This window comes from Bos indicus, chromosome 18, assembly GCF_029378745.1.
Source record: "Bos indicus isolate NIAB-ARS_2022 breed Sahiwal x Tharparkar chromosome 18, NIAB-ARS_B.indTharparkar_mat_pri_1.0, whole genome shotgun sequence".
Classification (NCBI taxonomy): domain Eukaryota; kingdom Metazoa; phylum Chordata; class Mammalia; order Artiodactyla; family Bovidae; genus Bos; species Bos indicus.
In genome coordinates this window covers 17,984,645-18,008,774 of record NC_091777.1, presented here as the reverse complement: position 1 = coordinate 18,008,774, position 24,130 = coordinate 17,984,645, and positions in this window count along the sequence as shown.

The window sequence follows — 24,130 nt, the reverse complement described above, 5'->3', positions numbered from 1 at the left end:
TAGACCAAGATCCCTCACGTGAATATAGACACAAAATCCTCATCAAAATATTAGCAACTTGAATTCACCAATATACAAAAAAAGATGAATACATCACAACCAAATTCAGTTTATCCCAGGAATGCAAAGCTGGTTCAACATCTGAAAATCATTGCAATCTTCATGTTACCATATTAAAGAAGAAATACCACATAGTTATATCAGCTGGATTTAGAAAATGAAGAGGAACCCGAGATCAAATTGCCAACATCCATTGGATCATAGAAAAAGCAAGAGAATTCCAGAAAAACATCTACTTCTGCTTCATTGATTATGCTAAAGCCTTTGACTGTGTGGATCACAACAAACTGTAGAAAATTCTTCAAGAGATGAGAATACCAGACCACCTCACATGCCTCCTGAGAAACCTGTATGCAGGTCAAGAAGCAACAGTTAGAATGACATTAACAATGGACTGGTTCCAAATTGAGGAAGGAGTATGTCAAGGCTGTATATTGTCAGCGTGCTTATTTAACTTATATACAGAGTACACTATACGAAATGCCAGGCTGGATGAAGCACAAGCTGGAATCAAGATTGCCGGGAGAAATATTAGTAACCTCATTCACAGATGACACCACCCTCCTGGCAGAAAGTGAAGAAGAACTTAAGAGCCTCTTGATGAAAGTGAAAAAGGAGAGTGAAAAAGCTGGCTTAAAACTCAACATTAAAAAAACTAAGATCATGGTACCTGGTCCCATCCCGTCACCACAAATAAATGGGGAACAATGGGAACAGTGAGAGACTTTATTTTCTTGGGCTCCAAAATCAGATGGTGACTGCAGCCATGAAATTAAAAGATGCTTGCTCCTTGAAAGAAAAGCTATGACCAACCTAGACAGCATATTAAAAAGCAGAGACATTACTTTGCCCACAAAGGTCCGACTAGTCAAAGCTATGGTTTTTCCAGTAGTCATATATGGATGTGAGAGTTGGACCATAAAGAAAGCTGAGTGCCAAAGAACTGATGCCTTTGACTGTGGTTTTGGATAAGACTCTTGAGAGTCCCTTGGACTACAAGGAGATCAAATCAATCAATCCTAAAGGAAATCAACCCTGAATATTCATTGGAAGGACTGATGCTGAAGCTGAAGCTCCAATACTTTGGCCACCTGATGCAAAGAGCTGACTCATTAGAAAAGACTTTAATGCTGGCAAAGGTTGAAGGCAGGAGGAGAAGAGGATGACAGAGAATGAGATGGTTGGAAGGCATCACTGACTCAATGGACGTGAGTTTGAGCAATCTCCCGGAGATGGTGATGGACAGGGAAACCTGGCATGCTTGGGGTTCATGATGTCGCAAAGAGTCAGACATGACTGAGTGACTGAGCAGCAACAACATATCAATTGACACAGAAAAAGCATTTTAAAAATTCAATATCCATTCATGCTGAAAACTTTCAGTAAACCAGGAATAGAAGGGAACTTCTTTAACCTGGTAAAGAATATCCACAAAAACCTTACAACTAACATCAGTTTCAGTGGTGAAAACATGCATGCTTTTATCCTAAAATTGCAAACAAAGAAAGGAACATCCATTTACTCACCTGACTCCTATTCAATATCATACTAGTTATCCTATCCCAGACAATAAGAACAAAAACAAGAAAGGTCATAGAGATTGGAAAGGAAGAAATAAGACTGTCTCCATGGACAGAGTGATTGGCTACTAAGAAAATCCCAAGGGAATCTGTAAAACACAAAACCTAGAACTAATAAGTGATTTTACCAAGGTCATGAGATAGATTCAAGGGCAACATAAAAAACATTAACTGTATTTCTATAATCCAGAAGTAGGCAATTGAAAACTGAAATATTAAAACAATAACATGTACAATAGCTCCAAAAATATAAAGTAGCTAAATAGCTATAAATCTAACAAAGAGGTGTGTAGGATATGTGTGCTGAAAAATACAACACTAATGCAAGAATTCAAAGAAGATCCAAATGATTGGTGAGCAGTACTGTGCTCATGAATGCAAAACTCAACATATTTAAGAAGCTGATAATTCTCTCCCAAACCGATCTAGATATTTGATGCAATTATAATCAAAATTCCAAGAACTATGGCTGTAGTAATTAACCTCCAATTAAAATAAATAAATTTATTAAAAAAATAAAATTTATATAGAAAAGTAAAGGAGCTAGAGTAATCAATTAATACAAGAGAAAAACAAATGGAGAATTCATACTATGAAATTTTAAGACATTACAAAACTATAGTAAACAGGATAGTATGGTGTTTATTGGCCAAAGGTTAGACACATAGATCAATGGAACAGAATGGAGAGCTAGTGATAGACCCACACAAGTATAGCCCGTTGATTTTTTACACAGTTTCCAAGGCAGTTCAATGAAGAAAGGGTAGTCTTTTCAACAAATGATGTGGAACAACTGAACACCCATATATCAAAAGAAAGAACAAATGAAAAAAATTAAACAGGAAGGGAGGGACAGAGGGAAGGAGGAACATTAGTGTATATCTCATACCTTATACAAAAGATAACTCAAAATGGACCACAGATCTAAATAACAACTTTTAAAGGAATATATAGGAGAACATTTTTGTGACCTTGGGTTATACGAAGAGATCACCAAAATCACAAAAGAAAAAAAAAAAAGATAAATTGGACCTCATTAAAATGAAAAGCTCTTGCTCTGCAAAAGACACCATTAAGAAAATGAAAAGACAAGATACAGAGTGAGAGAAAATATTTGCAAATTACGTAAGTGTTGACTCCAGAATGTGTAAAGAACTCTCAAACTCAACAATAAGAAAATGAAAACTCAAAAAGAGGGCAAAGTGTTTGAATAGACACTTCACAAAGAAAAGATGTGGATGGCCAATGAACACAGGGAAACATAATCGATATCATAAGTTGTTGGGAAATACAAATTAAAACCATAGTGCAATACCACCATACCCCTATTAAAATAGCTTTTTTAAAAATCCAAATCTTGTTATTACCAGGTGCTGCCAAGGACGCATAGTTGATGATTGGAATGTAGAATGGTACAGCCGATCTGGAAAACAGTTTGGCAGTTAAACATAAACATATCATGCTGCTGCTGCTGCTCCTAAGTCGCTTCAGTCATGTCCAACTCTGTGCGACCCCATAGACGGCAGCCCACCCAGCTCCCCCGTCCCTGGGATTCTCCAGGCAAGAACACTGGAGTGGGTTGCCATTTCCTTCTCCAATGCATGAAAGTGAAAAGTGAAAGTGAAGTCGCTCAGTCGTGTCCGACTCTAGCGACCCCATGGACTGCAGCCCACCAGGCTCCTCCGTCCATGGGATTTTCTAGGCAAAATTACTGGAGTGGGGTGCCATTGCCTTCTCCGTATGATCCAGTAATCCCAATCCTAAATATTTACCCAGAGAAGTAAAAGCTTGTCCTCAGACAAAATCCTGAATATGTCTACAGTATCTTTGTTTATAATCACTCCAAACTGGAAACAAACTAAACAGTCTTCAGTGGGTGAACAGATGGCTCAGATGGTAAAGAGCCTGCCTGCAATACAGGAGACCCAGGTTCAATCCCTGGATTGGGACGATCCCCTGAAGAAGAGAATGGCTACCCACACCAGTGTTCTTGCCTGGAGAGTTCCATGGACAGAGGAGCCTGACGGGCTACAGTCCAAGGGGTCGCAAAGAGTCGAACACAACTGAGCAACTAACACTTTCAAAGAAACATTGGTACATCTATATCATGGAATACTACCCAACAAAGAAACAAGCTATTGATGCCTGCAAAACATGCCTCCCACAGGCATTGTGCTGATTGAAAGGAATTGCACACCATGATTCCATTTACCTGACACGTGAAAAACGAAATGATAAAGATGGAGAGCAGATCAGCAGTGGCCAGGGATTAGGATAGGGTCAGGGTTTTACCACATGGGGCAGTGTGATGGAATTTCTGCAGAGAGGGAACTGTCCTGTGTATTGATGATACTGGTGTTTGAATGTTCAAACTCATAGAATTGTACACCCCAAAGGGAGGTGTGGTTTTACTTTATGTAAATTTTTTTTAGTTAAGCCTAAAATCTTTGCTCAATCTTCTTCCCACTTCACTGCACTGTATCTCCAAAGAGGGCAGGCGTCCTTTAAAGCAACTCAGATCACTTAGAGAGTATGTTTGTTTGCTCTTTAGTCACTGAGTCATGTCCAACTCTTTGTGACCCCATGGACTGTAGCCCCTCAGCCTCCTCTGTCTATGGGGTTTCCCAGGCAAAATTACTGGAATGGGTTGCCATTTTCTGAGACAGAAATCAAATTCGCATCTCCTGCATTGCAGGTGAGCCACCTGGGAAGCCCCTTAGAGAGTCTAATGCTCAGCTATTCAATGCTGCCTCCCAGAACCAATTTTCTGCCTCAATTATAAGTGTATTTCTAAACAGAGAAAATCTTGCCTGCCCATGTAGGTATTCTGGGTGGACGGGTAATTCATTCTGGCCATGAGAATGCTGTTTTTCTGTGTCCTGCTTCTAGATCTGCTCCAACTTTTAGGCTGCTGCTTGTTTCTAAGCCTTGTCCTGCCGTTTCTTTTCAGTTAGCCTGCTCATGGTTACAAGTAACAGCCTTTGGATAAAACGGAGATTTTATCACTTCATATGACCAGCAGTTCAAAGGTTTAGCAGCATCAAGGTGGATTAATTTTGTCAACACAGGTCCATAATCAAGGATCTGTCACCCAGGAGAAAGGCAAAGGGGGAGATGGTTCTGGCATGAGGCAACCTGCCATGCCTCCCTTCCCTAATAGCCTTCCAATAAATTATCCTTTGCTGGAGATAACCTGCATCTGTTCCTGTGGCTTGTAAACAAGGAATCTTAACTGACGTGCAGATCCAGTGAGAATCTGTCCTTCCACCGGAATATTAACCCCTGGAGGGCAGAACCACCACGTCATCCCCAGCACTGCCTGGCATAAAGGAGAGATCAGAAAACTTAATTGTCAATGTCCAGTCAACAAAATGACTAGAATGTAGGCTGTATAAGGGTTCCCATTTTTATTTTGCTCTGTGCTTTATCCATAATATCCAGAAATGTGCCTGCCACCTGGTTGGCACTCAGTAAATATTTGTTGAATAAACGAACACGTTTTTAGAGCATCTGCAAGTAGACCTGGTCCTGCTCTAAAGTCTGGAAATATAGCTGTAAACAAGCCAAACAAATAGGCTCCAACTCCCCCAGAGATATTGGGGACACACAGATAATTAGCCTTAGAAGCTTACCTCTACCAACCACTCTCAAGAACAAAGAACAAGAGTCTGAAAATCCAAGGGCAAACCAGGCCACTTTCCTTAGCATCGATCTGCCCATTCTTATTGCCATCTGCTCCCTTCAGGATGTTCCTCGGGAGAAAAAGAAGAAACCAAATAAAATTAAAGATGTTGCCAGATGCTCCCAGCAGAAGCAACATCTTGGGTAAAAATTCCCCAGGCCCACTGGTACATTAATTGGTGCTGGGAGGTTGGGGACATCAGGATGAGGCAGATACAAAACATGGCTTTGTCTAGCGACAGTCAGAGGGAGAAGAACTGAGGGCCCCAATTAGAGGTCACAGCATAGCAGCTCGGAAGATGGGCACAGCACCTTGAAATGGCTTACAGAGCCCCATCTGCCCTTCCACACTCTCCCCCTCGAGCTCCTGAAGGGCAGAGGCAGTGGTTCTCTTTCCTACACAAGTGGTTTCATTCCGGGGCTGTGATCAGCCTTCCCTGTCTCTGTTCCATCCCACCATCAGTTACCCCTGGACCATCCCCGTTGGGAGGTCCAGAGGGCACTTCTAAGTCAGCAGGTCTGAAATACAGCTCTTTACTTCCTTCCTGTCCACCACATCCCATCACTGCTGTCTTCACTACCTCAAAACTGACGGAGCACCCAGTGTTCCTAGATCTGCTTTCTGCCATCACTCGTCACTCCATCCCACAAGCCAAAAATTGCAGTCATCCCAAACCCTCCCCTCTTCCCCATCCCCCACATATGGTGAGTCTCTCACTGTGGCTGTGAATGCTTCCACAGCCTGCCCTGCCTTTTCATCCTATAGTCACAGCCCTGGCTAGCTTTCCCCACCCCTCAAATGAACTACCTCAATGATCCCCCTGTGATCAGCTTGTTCCCAGGGCTCTGCCCTTCACAGTCAGCCCTGATGATTCCCCAGAATCCACCTGATCCTGTCACTCCCCGGCTCAAAACCCTTTGATGACTGCTCTGCCTTGTCTTCAAGGCATTGAGCGCTTGCCCCAATCTGGGGCCACCCTCCCCTTCCAGCTCTGTTGTCCTCCGCCTCTTCCTCTGCCCCACACACTCCAGAGCGCCTTCCGCATTTAGTCCTACTAAATCTGTAATGTACAGATTACATTATCTGACAATCGTTCACATGCCCATTTCCTCCCCCATGTGGGACCCTTGGTGATCGAGCCATGACTAGTTCATGCATGTGTCTCCCTCTTCAGTACCTCGCTACTTCTGCAGGCAAACCACTCCCAGCCAATTCAGCTGATCTCGCAGTCATCCTCACTCATGGTATTTATTCCCACCTCTATCCTAGTGCTCCTACTATTGCCCCACTTCATAGTCCTCTTCTCCCTTGTTCCTAACACCCAAACCTTACTCATTTTATAAGCTCCCTTTGTCTATGCAGCTTTTCCTGATGGCTCTTGCACTTTCTGGTTTTCTCCAATTTCCTGGAATATGAGTTCTGTGTGAGTATGTATTTTATCTGTCTGGTTTACTACTCCATTCCCACAGCTTAGAACAAAGTATACTTTGTTGAAGAAAAAGAAATGGAAGAGGGAGGGAAGGAAGGAAAAGAAGAGAAAAGGAAGACTGTCCTCCTAGACTGAAACCTTGTGATGTCCTTCTCTTTGTTCTTATTTATTGTTTACTCATTGCTCTGGTCTACCTTATAGAAAGATGTCAGAGCAGGGAGAAAAATTATTTCACAAAGTGATCAAAGGTAGCTTCCTGGCATATGCAGGACTTAACATGCATGGACCAATTCACTTAGTATTTATGGGGCACCTACTCAACAGTGCCAGGCACTACATCCAGTGGTAACCAAGATACACACGTGGTTCCTGACATGTATGAAGTTACAACCCAGCAATAAAAAATGTTTGGAATAAGGGGAGAAGCAGGGCAGATACCCAGTCCATGTGCACCAGTGGAGCTGTATCAGCTGTTAAGACGTTAAAAATAATTCCATCATTTGTAAATAGTTATCACCTTGCACTTCCCAGAAGTGCAACCCCAGCTGCCTTGGGCCATTTTCCAAGAGTCCCACACTTCCCCACAGCCCAACAGGTGAAGAGTTAACACTTGGCAGAGGAGGGCCTGGGTGCTATAACCGACACACACTTTTGGATCACCTGATGCTCCTGTCCCAGAGCTTGTTAAATTTGAATATTATCTCTAGGTGGAAGGAAACTGAGACAGTGGGGTGGGTTAGTACAGTGTGGGAACAGCCCTGTCTGCTGAATGGTCGGTCTGCAAGAACCACAAGAGGGCAGGCGGCAATTCAGAGTCTGCACCTCCCCAGGAATTGCTCTATGGAAATGATAGCTCAGCCATTGCCAAGAAAGTGAGAAGAGAGTTTAAGAAACTCAGTTTCCCACCTTGAGGAAGGGGTTCCAGCCTTGGTGTTGACTTTCATTGTAAACTCCTTGATAAACTAATTCCATCTTAGACTTCCCACACCAGAATTCAGCTTGTTTTAACCCTTGGGTCAGGTGTCACTTGGGCTTCCCACTCCAGTATTCTTGCCTGGAGAATTCCAGGGACAGAGGAGCCTGGCGGGCTACAGTCCCTGGGATCACAAAGAGTCAGATATGACTGAACACACACACAGGTCTCTCTGAAATTTTTATATGCTGGTTATTATAGATAAGTCTTCTCATCTTTATATTCTTGCTCACAGATGGAGAGGAGGTTGTTTTGTTTTGTTTTGTTTTTTTAAAGGGAAAGCATTTGGGAAAAGCCAAGCTTAGGGAAATTTTATTTCATTTTGTGTCAATATCAACATCCCAGTTGTGATATTATTAGAAGATGTTAACAGTGAGGAACCAGACAAAGTGTATGGGTGACCTCTGAATGATTTCTTACAACTACCTGTGAATCTACAAGGATCTCAAAACAATCAACAGTTATTTAAAGCCTCCTCCCACAGTGAAGACCTGGCAAGTTCTTTATATATTGAGTGGTAGGCCAGAGAGGGTATGAGGACAAAGCAGACCAAAGGTCCTTCTGCTAAAAGGGAGAAAGGTCTTTGGCAGCTCTTGGAGCAACCCCAGCCAAAGGCTCAGACCCCAGAACTGGGATCATGTCAACCAGGACCACCAGCCCTGTGGCACCTCCAGGCTCCAGAAGGGCTATCAGTTGTTTCGTCTGCCACAGCCCTTCCGTCCCACAAGAGCCAACCGCTTCTACTGGCGAATTCCCTTTCCTGCTCCATGTGCTCCAGAGGGGCTGCCAATCACACTGCCCTACCCCATAGATCAAAGAATGGGCACATGACACAGGTCGGACTTATCACAGTCTCCCTCCCCATGCACAACAATCGCTGCCCAGAGGTGGCTCAGTCAGACACCACTGAGGATTTCTCTTTCCTCCAGTAGCTGGTGGAGCACTCTTTCTTTTGACATGGCAAAATTGTTGTTGTTTAGTCGCCAAAGTGTTAGTTGCTCATGATGTCCAACTCTTTGTGACCCCGTGGACTATAGCCCATCAGGCTCCTCTGTCCCTGGAATTCTCCAGGCAAGAATACCTGAGTATGTTGCCCTTCTCTTCTCCAGGGGATCTTCCTGACCCAGGGGTTGAACCTGGGTCTCCTGCATTTCAGGCAGATTCTTTACCATCTGAGCTACCAGGGAAAGTCATGTTCAATTCTATTGCAACCCCATGGACTGTAGCCTTCCAGGCTCCTCTGTCCAGGCAAGAATACTGGAAAAGGTTGCCATTTCTTTCTCTAGGAGATCTTCCCAACCCAGAGATCGAACCTTCATCCCCTGCCTTGGGAGGTGGATTCATTACCACTGTGCCACCAAGGAAACCCATTCCAGATCTAGGTGATGTTAACCTAGAACTGGATAAGGCAAAGACTACTCTCCTGGCACTTCAAGAAAAGAGTCCATCAGTGGTGGGAGAAATCGAGTCCAAAGCATGGAGAGGATTGAAGAAATGAGAGATAGACAGAGAAAAAGCAACATCACTCGAGCCTCTGGAGACCTCTCCAGGCCTCCAGTTACACAAGACAGTTCATCCTCTGTACTTGAGTCATCTTGAGTTGGGTTTCTGTCACTAACCCACACCTTAACCCTTCATGAGCTGGGCTGTCGATTTAGGCCTGTAGGCCTCAGCTCATAACACTGGCTGGCCCGCCCCAGTGAAAGTCCACTAAACTCTTCCCTCAAGATGCTGATGCCAAAAGCAGAGACATGTTTCTAACAGTGACAGGCCATTAGTTCCACGGATGATGAATGACACGAGGTGCAGAAGGGCCATGCTGAGCCAAGATGCTGCAGCCAACTCTCCCGTACAGGGAGATCCTGAGCTGAGAGCCTTGTGGCCCCTCTGCCAAGGCAGCTGGCTCTTCCAGAAGATTAATACTGTTTACATGAGCTATTAGTCTCCATGCAGGAAAGGAGGAGCCTGGGAGAGGAGAAGCTTCAATGTAAACAATGCATTTCTATCTCAGATTATATAGGCCACAGATCCAGGCACTTAACTCAGGGATGGTTTTCTTGGTACCCACTAGGTGCTGAACCAGTATCCTGGGCACTGTGGGAGACAGAAGATGAGCAAGACCAGGTCTTCCTCCAGGAACTTAGGCTGTTGGGGAAGATGGGCATCACATCACCTAGGAGGAGTATGCTGCTGCTGCTAAGTCTCTTCAGTGGTGTCCAACTCTGTGCGACCCCATGGATGGCAGCCCACCAGGCTCCCCTATCCCTGGGATTCTCCAAGCAAGAACACTGGAGTGGGTTGTCATTTCCTTCTCCAATGCATGAAAGTGAAAAGTGAAAGTGAAGTCACTCAGTCGTGTCCGACCCTCAGGGACCCCATGGACGCAGCCCACCAGGCTCCTCCACCCATGGGATTTTCCAGGCAAGAGTACTGGAGTAGGGTGCCATTGCCTTCTCCATAGGAGGAGTATAGTGAGGTTATAACCAGAGCTCTGGAATTAGGATGCTCAATACCCCAGCTTGGCTTAGTCTGTGATTGGCCAGGAAGTAGTTGTAGACATCAGTTGCATTTCTTTAGCAAACAATCCAGCCTCTTTGGTTTTGGTGCTGCTGTTTTCTTTCTTTCTTCCTTTCATTTCAAAGATATTGGGGATTTTTGTTTGTTTGTTTGTTTGTTTTGGCTGTGCCTCACAGCTTGCAGGATCTCAGTTCCCTGACCAGGGACTGAACTCTCTCATGGCAGTGAAAGTGCTGAATCCTGACCCCTAGACCACCAGGGAATCCCTGGTGCTGCTGTTTTGTTCTCAGCAGAATGAGGTGACACCAATGCTTACCTCGGGGGCATAGTAAGGATGGAATCAGATAATGCATGTACAATCCTCAGCAGGTACTACCTGCTTGGTAAGTGGCATCTGTATTGTCATCAGCAGCATCCTCAATTATTATTAGTATCATTATCACCAATCCTACAATGAGGAGTTTGAAATAAGCCAGGAACATGGTCAAAGTTTTATGGGAAATAGGAGGAAAGAACTTAATTGGGATCCAGGGAGGCTTTCTAGAAGAAGTGGCACTCAAGCTGGATCTTGAAGAGGGAGTAGGGAGTGGGGAGGATGTTAGAGCTACAAGGCCACCGAGAATCAATAAATAGAGGCAGGGCCACTCCTGATGCTCTGATCTCCCAGATTTTAGTGCACACCTTCCCAGAGAAGCAAGGGAACTCCAGCATCTAAGAACATGAGCTCTGATCCACATCATTGACCATGATCTTATCCTCACTGCTAGATCCACAAGGTGGTCTTGGAGGTTAGAGGAGTACAACAACCACTCATATCTCTTCCCAGACTCCTGGGGGAGGCAGCCTGCCTGCTCCTCTTTCTGGGCCAGAACTTCAAGCCCCACAGAGATTTGCTTCCCAAGCCTGCTGTCCAATGAGCCTCAATGCCCAGCCAAGCACAGCTCACTTGGTGTCTGGCATGTGGGCATGTGGTAGGTTCTCAGCACATAGATTATGAATAAATGAGTTGCCTGAGAATTTTCTTTTCCCACTTAACCCTAAACTTTCACCTCCACAAGTGGGTCAGATAGTAAAGTCTCGGCTGAGCTATAAAAGGTCTGATTTGATCCTATATGTGGGCAGCCAGGAGCCCAGAAATGGACATCAGTTCCTCCAGGAATGCACTTCCTCCTCTGGATAGTTTCCCCTCCTTGTGCCCCAGGAGTCTTTACAAAGAGGTCCCACTTGGTCATATGGTCCTAGAAACACTTAGAAAGCATTTCTTATCAGAGAAAGTCTTAGGTAATGATTACCCACCATCACACATACACACACACACACCTGAGAGCCCTCAGTGGACAGCTGTTGTTTCTGCCTGCCCAAACCCATTCTCCGCTTCTTCTTGCAGTGGTTACTTAACTGCCCACTAGAGTAGGGCCCATTCCCCACTTTCCATCCATGTGTTTAGGTGTGACTAACACTACATGCCCATTTGTTCCAAACATCAGCACTGAAGGTAGGCTTAGCCAATCATCACATTCCCTCGCCTTGGCCACAGCGAGCTGCTCAAGGGTGAGGAGATGATCTCAACTCTTCCAATAAGGGTAAACTCTGGAACTTTGGAACTATTGGCTGTAGAAGTTCTCTTTTCACAGAGCTGGGCCTATAGTCCACTTTGATACTACTTCGGTACCTCATGAGGAGAACCTGCCCAAAGGTGAAGCCCATGCAGGAAAGCAGAGCCAAGATGTGACCAGGGAGTGTTTGGGCACATGAAGCCAGCCATGTCTGAAGCCAACCTAATCAGGTAGGGCGATCAGTTCTCATTTTTGCTTTAACCAGTTTAAGCCAGGTTTTCTGTCACTTTGGAACTGAGAATCTTAATGGAACACATGAGACAGCAGGAACATATGTCCAAGGAAATCTTGCTTTGGACCCTTGGAGGTCAAAGAGTTTTTGTCCCTGGGGAATTGTTGTCTTTTCTGTTCATTCTACAAATATTTATTGAGCCCCTAAGAAGAGTGTTGAGAAATTCACTCTCTAAAACCATGTGTGATTGATGTACTGGTTATCATGGGTAATCAGGACTGAGTTTCTGGGGAGGTGAGTGGTAAATGAGACCTAAAGAGGAGAGAGATGTGCAGTGTCCAGTAGGACACGAGCACGTGGGGGGCTTGGGTTCTGAGGACCAACTCTGCCATTTGCCTGCTGCGTGAGCTTCTCAGGCAGGCACGTTTAACTCACTGGCCCTCAGTTCCTCTACCTTTAAAATGGGTATGTCACATCTGCCCTACTGAAGCCACCTGGTTGTGGTCAAAGCAAACACACAAAAAAGGTACTTCAAACTGTGAAAAGCAGTATCTATTTGGATGAGAGAAATCATTTTATAAATTGATGAGACACTTTAGCTTCTGGCCAAGATAAAGCAATGGAAAATGGATTTATCCTCCCACATTTAACAGCTAAAAATCCAGACAAAATATATGAAACAATGGTTTTCAGACATTGCACTACAGATGATGCAAGATTTCTGAGAAAGGGAAAACAAAGTGTGATGCCTGAATCTAGTTTCCAGGATGTAGCACAGGGAGGGGCAGCCAAAGCAGAGCCCGGTGGTCTCTCTGAGTTGAAGAGATACAAGTAGAAGTTTGGAGAAGCCAAAGGGTCCAGGGTTTTCAGAGTGGAGTGTTATGAAGGAGAGACCTGCACAGTGGGAACTCCAGAAATCTTCCCTCTAGTGTTCAGCAGAGCACAGAACTGCATGTGCGTGTAGGGAGACTCTCCAAGGCTGGGGAAAGAACCAGTGCAAATGAACGAGAAGAATAATTTCCAGAGGCCAAACAGCACTGAAAATAGTTCTCATTCCTAAAAGCCAGAATAGAGAAGTCTCATAATACACAGGGCTTCAGGTGGAGTACTCAGAAGGACATGGCCTCATTACTAAGGTCAAATTAGCTCTATACTAAAGACTTGTGGGGGCTTCCCTGGTGGCTAGATGGTAAAGAATCTGCCTGTAGTGCAGAAGACCTGTGTTTAATCCCTGGGTAGGGAAGATCCCCTGGAGAAGGAAATGGGAACCTACTCCAGTATTTTGCCTGGAGAATCCCATGGACAGAGGAACCTGACAGGCTATAGTCCATGGGATCACAAAGAGTCTTACCCGACTGAACAACCAACACTTTCTTTAAAAAATTGTAGAATCCAAAGTTTAAAGGAAGTCTTAACAGGATCAGACTGTTTCCACATAATTTAAATAAGTCTCAGAACAAAATTCAAAAACATTAAGAAAATAAAAATAATTCAACACACAGCAAGGTAAAATTCACAGTGTGTACTGCTGCTGCTGCTGCTAAGTCGCTTCAGTCGTGTCTGACTCTGTGCGACCCCAGAGACGGCAGCCCACCAGGCTCCCCTGTCCCTGGGATTCTCCAGGCAAGAACACTGGAGTGGGCTGCCATTTCCTTCTCCGATGCATGAAAGTGAAAAGTGATAGTGAAGTCGTTCAGTCGTGTCTGACTCTTAGTGACCCCATAGACTGCAGCCTACCAGGCTCCTCTGTCCATGGGGTTTTCCAGGCAAGAGTACTGGAGTGGGGTGCCATTGCATAAATTACATTCAGTTAAAAATTACCAGACATGCAAAGAATCAGGAAACTACAACTAATAATGAAAAGAAAAATCAGCCAATAGAAATAGATCCCCAAGTTATATAGATGATATAAATCACAGACAAGAACACTAAAATATCTAACATAAATATATTTCATATGTTCAAGAAGGTAGAAAAAAGCATGAGTATATTCAGGACATACATAGAAAATATAAAAAAGACCCAAACTGAGCCTCCAGAGATGAAAAATATAATATTTGACATGAAAAAAAAAAAAAACCCACTGGCAGGAATTATATTGACATGAAGAAGATGAGGAACGTCCTGGTTTGGGTACTCGCAAAGGTGAAATGAAGGCAAACTGTTTGGGCATGAAAGGTGCAATTGTAAATTCAGAGCAACTGCAGAACACACTGCGTCTTTGTGAGAGGACAATTATAAAAAGGATTATTTTAAAAGGCACTCCTTCGTTAGGACTGACACAGCTCTGAGCTAGGGCTGCACGGCGTAGTGGTAAGCAGAGCATCAGCTACGTTCTGGTCCCGCGTGCACATCAGCCAGACAGCTTGTTTCATGGTCATGATCTGCACGGTCGCCCCACACACAGAGCCTCAGTCTAAATTAGTTCAAATAAAGGAGCAAGACTATCACAGTGTCATGGACTAGTGCAGTCTTGAAGACCCCTGGATTGAACCATCTTCCAGCTCTGTCTGAAAGCTCTTTGACTTGCTCTCTAAGAATCAGCAGAAAATCCACCAGCTCCTTCTTCCCTCTCTCCCACTTTTCCTCCATTGCAATCTCTGTTCCCCTCTGTCCCTCACTTTTTTTTTTTTTTTTTTGCTAAATGTAATTTTTAAAAATTTTATATTGGAGTATAGTTGGTTTACAATGTTGTGTTAGCTTCAGGTGTACAAAAAAGTGAATCAGTCATACATATACATATATCTATTCTTTTTCAAATTCTTTTCCCTTTTAGGTTATCACAGAGTATTAAGTAGAGACCCCAATCTGCCTGCAATGCAGGAGACCCAGGTTCGATTCCTGGGTCGAACTAAGGGTCATACTAAGTGAAGACCCTTCACCTAGTATGATTGCTGGAGAAGGGATAGACTACCCACTCCAGTATTTTCGGGGTTCCCTGGTGACTCAGCTGGCAAAGAATCTGCCTGCAATGCAGGAGACCTGGATTTGATCCCTGGGTTGGGAAGATCCCCTGGAGAAGAGAACAGCTACCCACTCCAGTATTCTGACCTGGAGAATTCCATGGACTGTATAGTCCATGAGAGGGCAAAGAGTCAGACACAATTGAGCAGCTTTCACTTTCCTTTGCTCTACAGTGGGTTCTTGTTGATGATCTATTTTATATTTAGCAGTGTGTGTGTGTTAATTCCAAACTTCTAATTTATCCCTTTCACCCACCTTTCCCCTCTGGTAAACATAACCTTGATTTTGAGATTGATGAGACTGTCTTTGTTTTATAAAGAAATTCATTTGTATATTTTTTAGGTTCTACATAGAAGTGGTATCATAAGATATTTGTCTTTGTCTGACTTACTTCACTTAGTATGATACTCTCTAGGTTCATCCATGTTGCTGCAAATGGCATAATTTTAGGCTTTGTATGACTGAGTAATACCCCATTGTATAGTACGCTACATCTTCTTTATCCATTCCTCTGTCAATGGACATTTAGAGTGCTGCCATGTCTTGGCTATTGTAAATAGTGCTGCTGTGAATATAAGGGTGTGCGTATTTTTTTGATTTATGATTTTCTCTGAATATATGCCCAAGAGTAGGTTTGCTGGATCATGTGGCTGCTCTATTTGTAATGTTTTAAGGAAACTCCATAATGTTCTCTATAGTGGTTTTATCAATTTACATTCCCACTAACAAGGTAGGAGGGTTCCCTTTTCCCCACACTCTCTCCAGCATTTATTGTTTGTAGACAATGAGCTCGTACCTCATGGTAGTTTTGATGCCCCTCACTCTTGCATCATCTAGGAGTTGATTTCACATTGGCCAAAGTCAACTGCATGACACGTAGAAGAGATGACTGAAGGGGCTTCTCAGTGCCGTGGCTAACCAGGGGGAGGACTCCACACAGACACCACTCTGCTGTGCGGTGCTAAGTTGCTTCGGTCGTGTCCGACTCTGCAATCCTATGGACTGTAGCCCACCTGGCTCCTCTGCCCATGGGATTCTCCAGGCAAGAATACTGGAGTGGGTTGTTGTGCCCTCCTTCAGGGGACCTTCCTGACCCAGGGATTGAACCCACGTCTCTTACATTTCCACATTGGAAAGTGGTTTCTTTACCACTAGTGCCACTTGGGAAGCCCATAGAGACCACTACCAAGATTTAAATGCTGAAACAACATATCCAGGAAATTTCTTGAAGCAAATCCCTTCCTAACAAGAGTCAATGGTTAAAAAAGATATAAGTAGAAAAACCTTTGACTTGCTATTGGGCCCCTCAGCATCAGCACCAACAGGTTGCACAGAATCCTCTCAGAGAATCTACTTACTTCACATTTGCCAAGAAGACGCCTTTTTTCTGATTTTATTTAGCCTGGTAACCTCAGGGAATATTCAGAACCCCAGAGACAGAAACAATATAAAGATGGTTATTTCTCTCTGAAATAACAATTTGTATTTTCATATCTTTGATACACAGCCTAATACTCAAATCAATAGGCCAATGGAGACTCACCCAGAGCAAGTTTAATAAGAAAAATAGTTGAAAAAAAAAAAAAGGTTTGGAAGGCTAGAGTTACATTTCCTGCAGGTGTGTTAGATTGTGGAGGTGGGGTTAAGTTGATTCTTTCTTTCTTCCCTTGTGTAATGAAACAGAAAAGCTAAACCTCTGAGTTGATTATAATCACACAAGCATGGGAGCTCTTGGCTGTTTTTCGCTCCCTTCTTCTCTCCTACCCTTACCCCAATCAATACAACAAGTTTTATCTTCACTGATGAAAACTCAACTTTCTGGCTGTTTTTGTAGTTTAGGCTTCCTTGTGTCTGATCTGGGTTTGCAGGCAGGCAAATCAGCTTCCAAATTCAAGGCATACATTTTGGAAACCCAAAGCAAAGACCTGTTCCAGAAAGAGGGTAAGAAAAGGTGGTAAAAAACAAGCTCCATAAAACAGAACTTTGACAGGGTAAAAAAGGCCCAGAGAGGTTGGACAGCAGGGGGCGGGGCTTGCTCTTACGACCCCTTACTATGATTCTCCTGAAGCCAAGGTCAAGCTCAGTTCACCAAGCCAATAGCTCCTGGCTCCTTTAGGAATAAGAAATGTGGCCACAAATCCTCCATTTGTTATTATTGTTTTTGCTGCTCAGTCACCAAGTTGTGACTGACTCTTTGAAACCCCATGGATTACAGCATGTCAGGCTTCCCTGTCCTTCATTGTTTCCTAGAGTTTGCCCAAGTTCATGTCCACTGAACTGGTGATGCCATCCAACCCACCGTCTTGTCCTCTGCCTTCAATCTTTCATAGCATCAGGGTCTGTTCTAATGACTCAGCTGTTCACATCAGGTGGCCAAAGTATTGGCACTTCAGCATCAGCCCTTCCAGTGAGTATTCAGGGTTGATTTTCTTTAATATTGACTGGTTTGACTCTTTGCTGTCCAAGGGACTTTCAACAGTCTCCTCCAGCATTACGGTTTGAAAGCACCAATTCTTTAGCTCTCTGCCTTCTTTATAGTCTAGCTCTCATACCCAGAAAACCGAGCAGCTGGGACGGGGGAGGCGATAAGCTGCAGCCTTCAACTGGGGGTGACTACGCTCACCAAACACCTGGTCACCTGAGCTGCTCGGACCTGGGACGGACTCAAAACATAGGCCCAACCATCTGAGCCTGTTTGGAGTGCTCGAGAACATGAACCTGAGCGGCTTAGACCTGGGGAGTGCATGCAACCCAGGACTCCCATCACAGTTCCCAGCATAGCTCTCAAATCCATACATGATTGCTGGAAAGACCACAGCTTTGACTGCTTTAATCAGAGAAATTACTTTCCAGGCTATATGAATATTCAAAAATATTCACTGAGTGCCTACTAGTACCAACTACTGTTCTAAGTCCTGGGGACACAATGGTCAGTGATGTAGACTAGATCATAGAGCTTATATGCTAGCATAGGAAAGCAGAAAGTAAACACATAAGCAAACAAATGAATAAGAGTATCAGGTGGTGAAACTGCTATAAAGAACATCTTAAAAGGGGCTACTCTAGGCTGGACTAGCATTTCTGAAAAAACAAGGAAGGGGAGGTGTCATTTGAGCTGATATTTTGAATACAAGGAAGGAGCCAGTCATGCCGTGTGAAGAACTGGAAGAAAGCCATTCAGGCAGAGGAAACTGTCAGTGCAAAGGCCCTGGGATGAAAGCAAGTTTAGTTGGAAGAATAAAGAATCATTTCTGTGTGGCCAGAATGTAGTGAGTCAAAGGAGAGTTGGAAAAGAAGTATTAGTCAAAACACAGATCATATAAGAACTCATGGGCTTTTATAATATGAAGTTGAAGTTGTAATGGAAAAAAATTGCTCTGATTTATGCTTTAGAACAGAGAAGGGAATGCCCCCCACTCCAGTACTCTTGCCTGGAAAATCCCATGGATGGAGGAGCCTGCTAGGCTGCAGTCCATGGGCTCTCTGAGGGTGGGACACAACTGAACGACTTCATTTTCATGCATTGGAGAAGGAAACGGCAACCCACTCCAGTGTTCTTGCCTGGAGAATCCCATGGACAGAGGAGCCTGGTGAGCTACAGTCCACGGGATCACAAAGAGTCGGACAAGACTAAAGTGACTTAGCACACACTGGATACATTACATAATAGAGAAATAGAAAAGTAGGATCCAAAGATGACTCTTGGGTTTTGCCTTGAGCTGTTTACCTACTCCTGAGATGAGGAAGAGAGGAGAGGAATCAAGTCCTGTCTTGGGTGTCTTAATGTTTGAGATCCTTATTTGACATCCACATGAAGACTTCAAGAAGGCATTTGGAAGCAGGAGGCAAGAACTCAGTTACAGAGGTCTAAATTCTCTAGACCAGCTTTCTACCAATCTAGCTCTGAATTTCACTCTTTTGGTTGGCCCATTGTTCACTTAGCCATCATTCATTGAGTATCTCCTGTGCCCTGGGACCTGAGCTCATGGTGACTAAGTTACAATGGAGTGACTACAAATTGACACAGGTCCCTGTTATCAAGGACAGGACCATCAGCCCTGGATCCTTGATATATCATAGGACAGCCTAGAGTTTATTTCCTGAAAGGCCACCTCTGTGAACATCAATGTTCTACTTATTTATTCCAGGAATTTCCCAGTCTGGTATCTCAGAAACTCACTTAGGAAGGAGTCTTAAAGAGTTATTACTCAAATTTCCTCCAAGTGTTTGCTTAACCCAGACTTGAGTACCCCCTGGTGACATGGCACTCACTATCTACTCCTTGAAGAGTTTCTAATAGGTCTTGGGAATTGGGCTTCTGGAGGCAACAGAGGGCACAGATTAAATTGCCAAATTTTGCAGTTTAAATGGTAAGTCTTGGTACTGTAGGCAGACACAGGACCACAATGGAGGGTCTTCAGGGGGTTCCCGACTTCCCCCAGGGACTTAAGTGTAGCATTCCTTTTTATCTCTGGCAAGACTGAACTTAGAAGCTGTTGGGTTATGGTCTCAGCTGCTGTGTTTCTGAAAACCTACAAAGGCAGAATGCATAATTGTATATTGCAGATAATTTTGCTCACGTTTCCAGGTGTCTGCAGAGATGGGTCTTGGTTAAGATTTATTACACTCCTGAGACTGACAGAGCCACACACAACATCAGCAAGCTTTATTTATGGACTTTCTTCCCTAGCCAGAATGAGAGCAGTAAAGCCCTCACTCCTCGTTGGTGGAGAGCAGGAAAGTCAGTCCTTGCGACCTCCGTCTTTGGCACTTAGAAAGTCTGCCCTGGCTTTCCTCCACCTTCCCACAGATGTTGGGAGCTCCCCCACCCCCTCACCCTCCGCCCCCACATGCTCGCCTGTCTCAGCTCTCCTGAGTCGCTGAGCTTTAATTTGGGCTAATCTCTACTCCTGACTCAGGTAGGTGTGGTGATGATAAATCAAAAGGAGGACACAAGCTGTCAGTTAAAAAATGGAGAGACTTGTCAGTCTAATGAACTTTATTAGCAGCGAGCCACAGGAAAGTCTCTGGCAGCTTTTCCTCTCCTTTTCCTGATGCCTCCCTCTAGTCTCCAGATATTGCCAGAAGAGCAGATATAACCTAGGGGGAGCTGAATTGGTGATGAGGAGGTGGGGTGGGCAGCTCCACGTGACACCCCTGTGGACAGCCACATGGACTGCTGTCATCAGGGTGGACAAGGGTGGAGGCAGCAGCCTGGCTTTTATCAGTGGAATTCCGAGGGTCTTCGCCCCCATGGATGGTGAAACTGTACAGTTTAGAGACCCAGTTTAATGCTGTCTAGAATCCTGCAGCTTGCACAGGATGGAAAGACCCCAACTAAGCCAACTTTTTGCTTTGGGGCAGGGAAAGTTCTTTAAAAAGCTCTCCCCAGACCAAAGGGAGCATGCACGTGAAAGAGAAAAGTGGCCTTGATGCTTGATAGCTTTGCAGCTCCTGGTTCTAGACTTTGCCGAGGCCACGCTTCTTGCACTGGGGTCTCAGCTCTCTGTCCTCAGGATGTAGCTTTTCATTTTTGCTTTAGTATTTTGAATAGGTTTCTGTTTCTTACAACCACGCAGTCTTGTTTAAGAGAGTGTCTGAAAGCACAGCATTTTGCAACCTGCGCATGCTGAGCCAGTTTCCAATCTGGGTTTTCTCTGACCTCAGAGCTGTATATCCAGCTGCCTGGTGGGCTCAAGACGTGGGGTCCTACCGGTCCCTCAACTCAACAGTATCCTACTGTAAACATTCAAACTTTGGAGATAGAGCTATAGCCCCCTGAACCACATTTCCATCCCCAATCCTTTGCTTGGATGTCAACACCATTGTCATTTAACTTACATGCTGCCAGACATTTTAAAATGGATTTACACACAGAGATACACAGACACATATATGCAGATATATGTGTTTGTTTTTGTTTTCTACATAGGATTGTAGATTTCTACATAGGATATCTATATCTAGAATTCTACATAGAATTATCTACATTAAATATCTAATGATATTCTACATATCATTAGATAACTCACTTTTTTCCTGCTTGGTATGTTAAGGCCATCTTTCCACACCTGAATATTCAGTCTTTTAAAATGCTACATAGTGTTCCACAGACTGGTTATACCAAGATTAATTTAGCTATTTGTTACTACAGAACACTTAAGTTGTACCCCTTTTAATTTTTTCAATTACAAAGAGTACGACAGGGAAATTTCTTGTATGTTCTCTTTGGGACACATGCAAGGACTCCTCCAGGATGGGCACTGAGGGCTGGACCAGCTCCTGGAGAACAGAACCCCTTCTATCTCTCTGCTCATCATGAAGCCCAAGGAACCCAGGAGTGTTCCTTCTCTCTTCCAGGCAATCACTGGTGCTGGCCCAGATCTGTGACTTCCCTTCCAAATGTGTCTCCTGCTGTCAGCCTCACTGGCCCCTCTCTCCTTCAGACCTACTTCTCTCCTGCCTAGACCACCACCACCACCTCCTCATTTCCCACTCCCCAAGCTCAGGCTTTAGCCCTTCTGATCCACGTCCACCCTCTGCTGGAGAGACCTACTGAGGATGGAAAGCTGATGGGGTGATCTGCTGCTTGCCCCAGGCTCACCAGTGCCCCAAGGGAAAGTCCAGGTTCCCCGCAGTGGCATGCAAAGTTCTCTGCGGCCCAAACTCCCCTATCTAGATCATTTTTCTGTCGCTTCTGCCTTAACTCTCTAGAAACAGAGAACTGGCTGTAATTCTCCTCTTATTTCTACTCTGCTATTTCTCGACTCTTTTTTGCTCATTCTGTGCCTTTTGCTTGGAACCCCTTCACCCTTTTGCCTTCCTCAGATTAATCCCTATTCATCCTTCATAACCCACCTAATGTGCCCTTCCTATGTTCTCTGGAAGCACAGTCTGCCCCCTCTAGCACTGCCTTGCTCACCTGTACTCTAATTATTCATGTACTTATTTATCTAGTCTCCCACTAGACTGAGATCCCTAAGGGGAACGCTTGATTTCAGCCACCCTGTGTCTGCTGAGCACAGGAGTAGCTCTCTCCCACTTTTAATCAATAACCCTTTGAGGTGTCTGGCCCTGCTTTCCATCTCCATGAGGTCACTGTGGGACCCAGGATTTAAGTTGGTCAGTTGGAAGGGGCATCAGGCCCAGAACTTTTTGTTCAACTCTTTGGGGAAGAAAGACTCTCTTGTCAGCTGGAATTGACATTGTAAGGATATAAAGCTGGTGAGGCTGTAGCCATCTTGGCATGTTCAGGAGCTCATCCATGTGAGAATGGAAGCCACAAGAAGGGCAGAATAAACACTGAGTCCTGATAGCATCATCTGAACTCCTAGATCCAGCCATCTGTACTCCACTGGATTTTCCAGGTCTGTGAACCAACACATTTTATTTCTGTCATTTACTGCTGAAGGAGTCCAGTGCACATGCAAAGAAAGAGCATGTATTTTGTCTCATGCCCCTGTGTAGTCCCCTCCTATGTTGAATAGTTTGTGACAATTAGGATACTGCAGAAGTGACCATGTATCACTTCCAAGGTTAAGCCAGGAGGAACCCTGTAGCTTATACCTTGCTTCCTCTGGGGGATGCCAGGCAACATGTTGTGAAGACACTCAAGAAGCCCTGTGGAGAAGCTTCTGTGGTGAGGAGCAGGGACTTCCCACCAAATTCTCAGCTGTTATTAGAAACACCTTAAAAGCAGACCGTCCAGCATCAGTCAAGTCTTCAGAAGACTGAAACTTCAAGAGAAACCCCAAGCCAGTACCCCAAATTAAGCCTCTCCCAAAGGCCTGACCCATAGAAACTATGGGAGATCATAAATAATTATTGTTTTTGAAAGTCACTGAGTTTGAGAGTAATTTGTTTCACAGCAGTAAATGACTAATTCATCTCCCTAATCTGATGCCCCAACATGGAACCCCAAACCCTCAAAGCTCCTCAGCTTTTACATGGTACCAGCATTTATCCAGATCTTCAGGCAAAAAAAAAAAACAAAAAAAAATTCATCCTGAATCCTCCATTTCCCTCCAAGTATTAATTCTGTTGGCTTTGTTCCAACCTATATCCTGAATCCCACCATTTCTTTCCATTTCCACTTCTACAACCCCAGCCCAGTCACCATAATCTCTCAGCATAGCTGACACAATGGTCTCCTGATTGATCTCTTGGCTTTACTCTTAAACCCACATAAAAGAGTCTTCATAGACAGAGAACTTATATGCAGAGTACATCATGAGAAATGCTGGACTGGATGAAGCACAAGCTGGAACCAAGATTGCTGGGGGAAATATCAACAACCTTAGATATGCAGATGATACCACTCTAATGGCAGAAAATGAAGAGGAACTAAAAAGCCTCTTGGTGAAAGTGAACAAGGAGAGTGAAAAAGCTGGCTTAAAATTCAACTGAAGATCATTGCATCGGGTCCCATCGCTTCATGGCAAGTAGACGGGGAAACAATGGAAACAGTGAGAAACTATTTTCTTGGGCTCCTAAATCACTGCAGATGGTGACTGCAGCCATGAAATTAAAAGACACTTGCTCTTTGAAAGAAAAGCTATGACAAGCCTAGACAGCATATTAAAAAGCAGAGACATTACTTTTGCCAAAAAAGGTCCATCTAGTCAAAGCTATGGTTTTTCCAGTAGTCATGTATGGATGTGAGTGTTGGACCATAAAGAAAGCTAAGCATCAAAGAATTGATGCTTTTGAACTGTGGTGTTGGAGAAGACTCTTGAGAGTCTCTTGGACAGCAAGGAGATATAAGCAGGCAATCCTAAAGGAAATCAGTCCTGAATATCCATTGAAAGGACTGATGCTGAAGCTGAAACTCCAATACTTTGGCCACCTGATGTGAAGAACTGACTCATTGGAAAAGACCCTGATGCTGGGAAAGATTGAAGGCAGGAGAAGGGGACAACAGAGGATAAGATGGTTGGATGGAATTACCAACATGATTCTGAGCAAGTTCTGGGTGTTGGTGATGGACAGGGAAGCCTGGCATGCTGCCAGCCACAGGGTCACAAAGAGTTGGACACAAGTGAGCACCTGAACTGAACTGAACACATATATGATAACTGAACAATTTTTTTGAACACCTGAAACTTACCCAATATTGTAAATCAGCTGTGTGTGTTAAT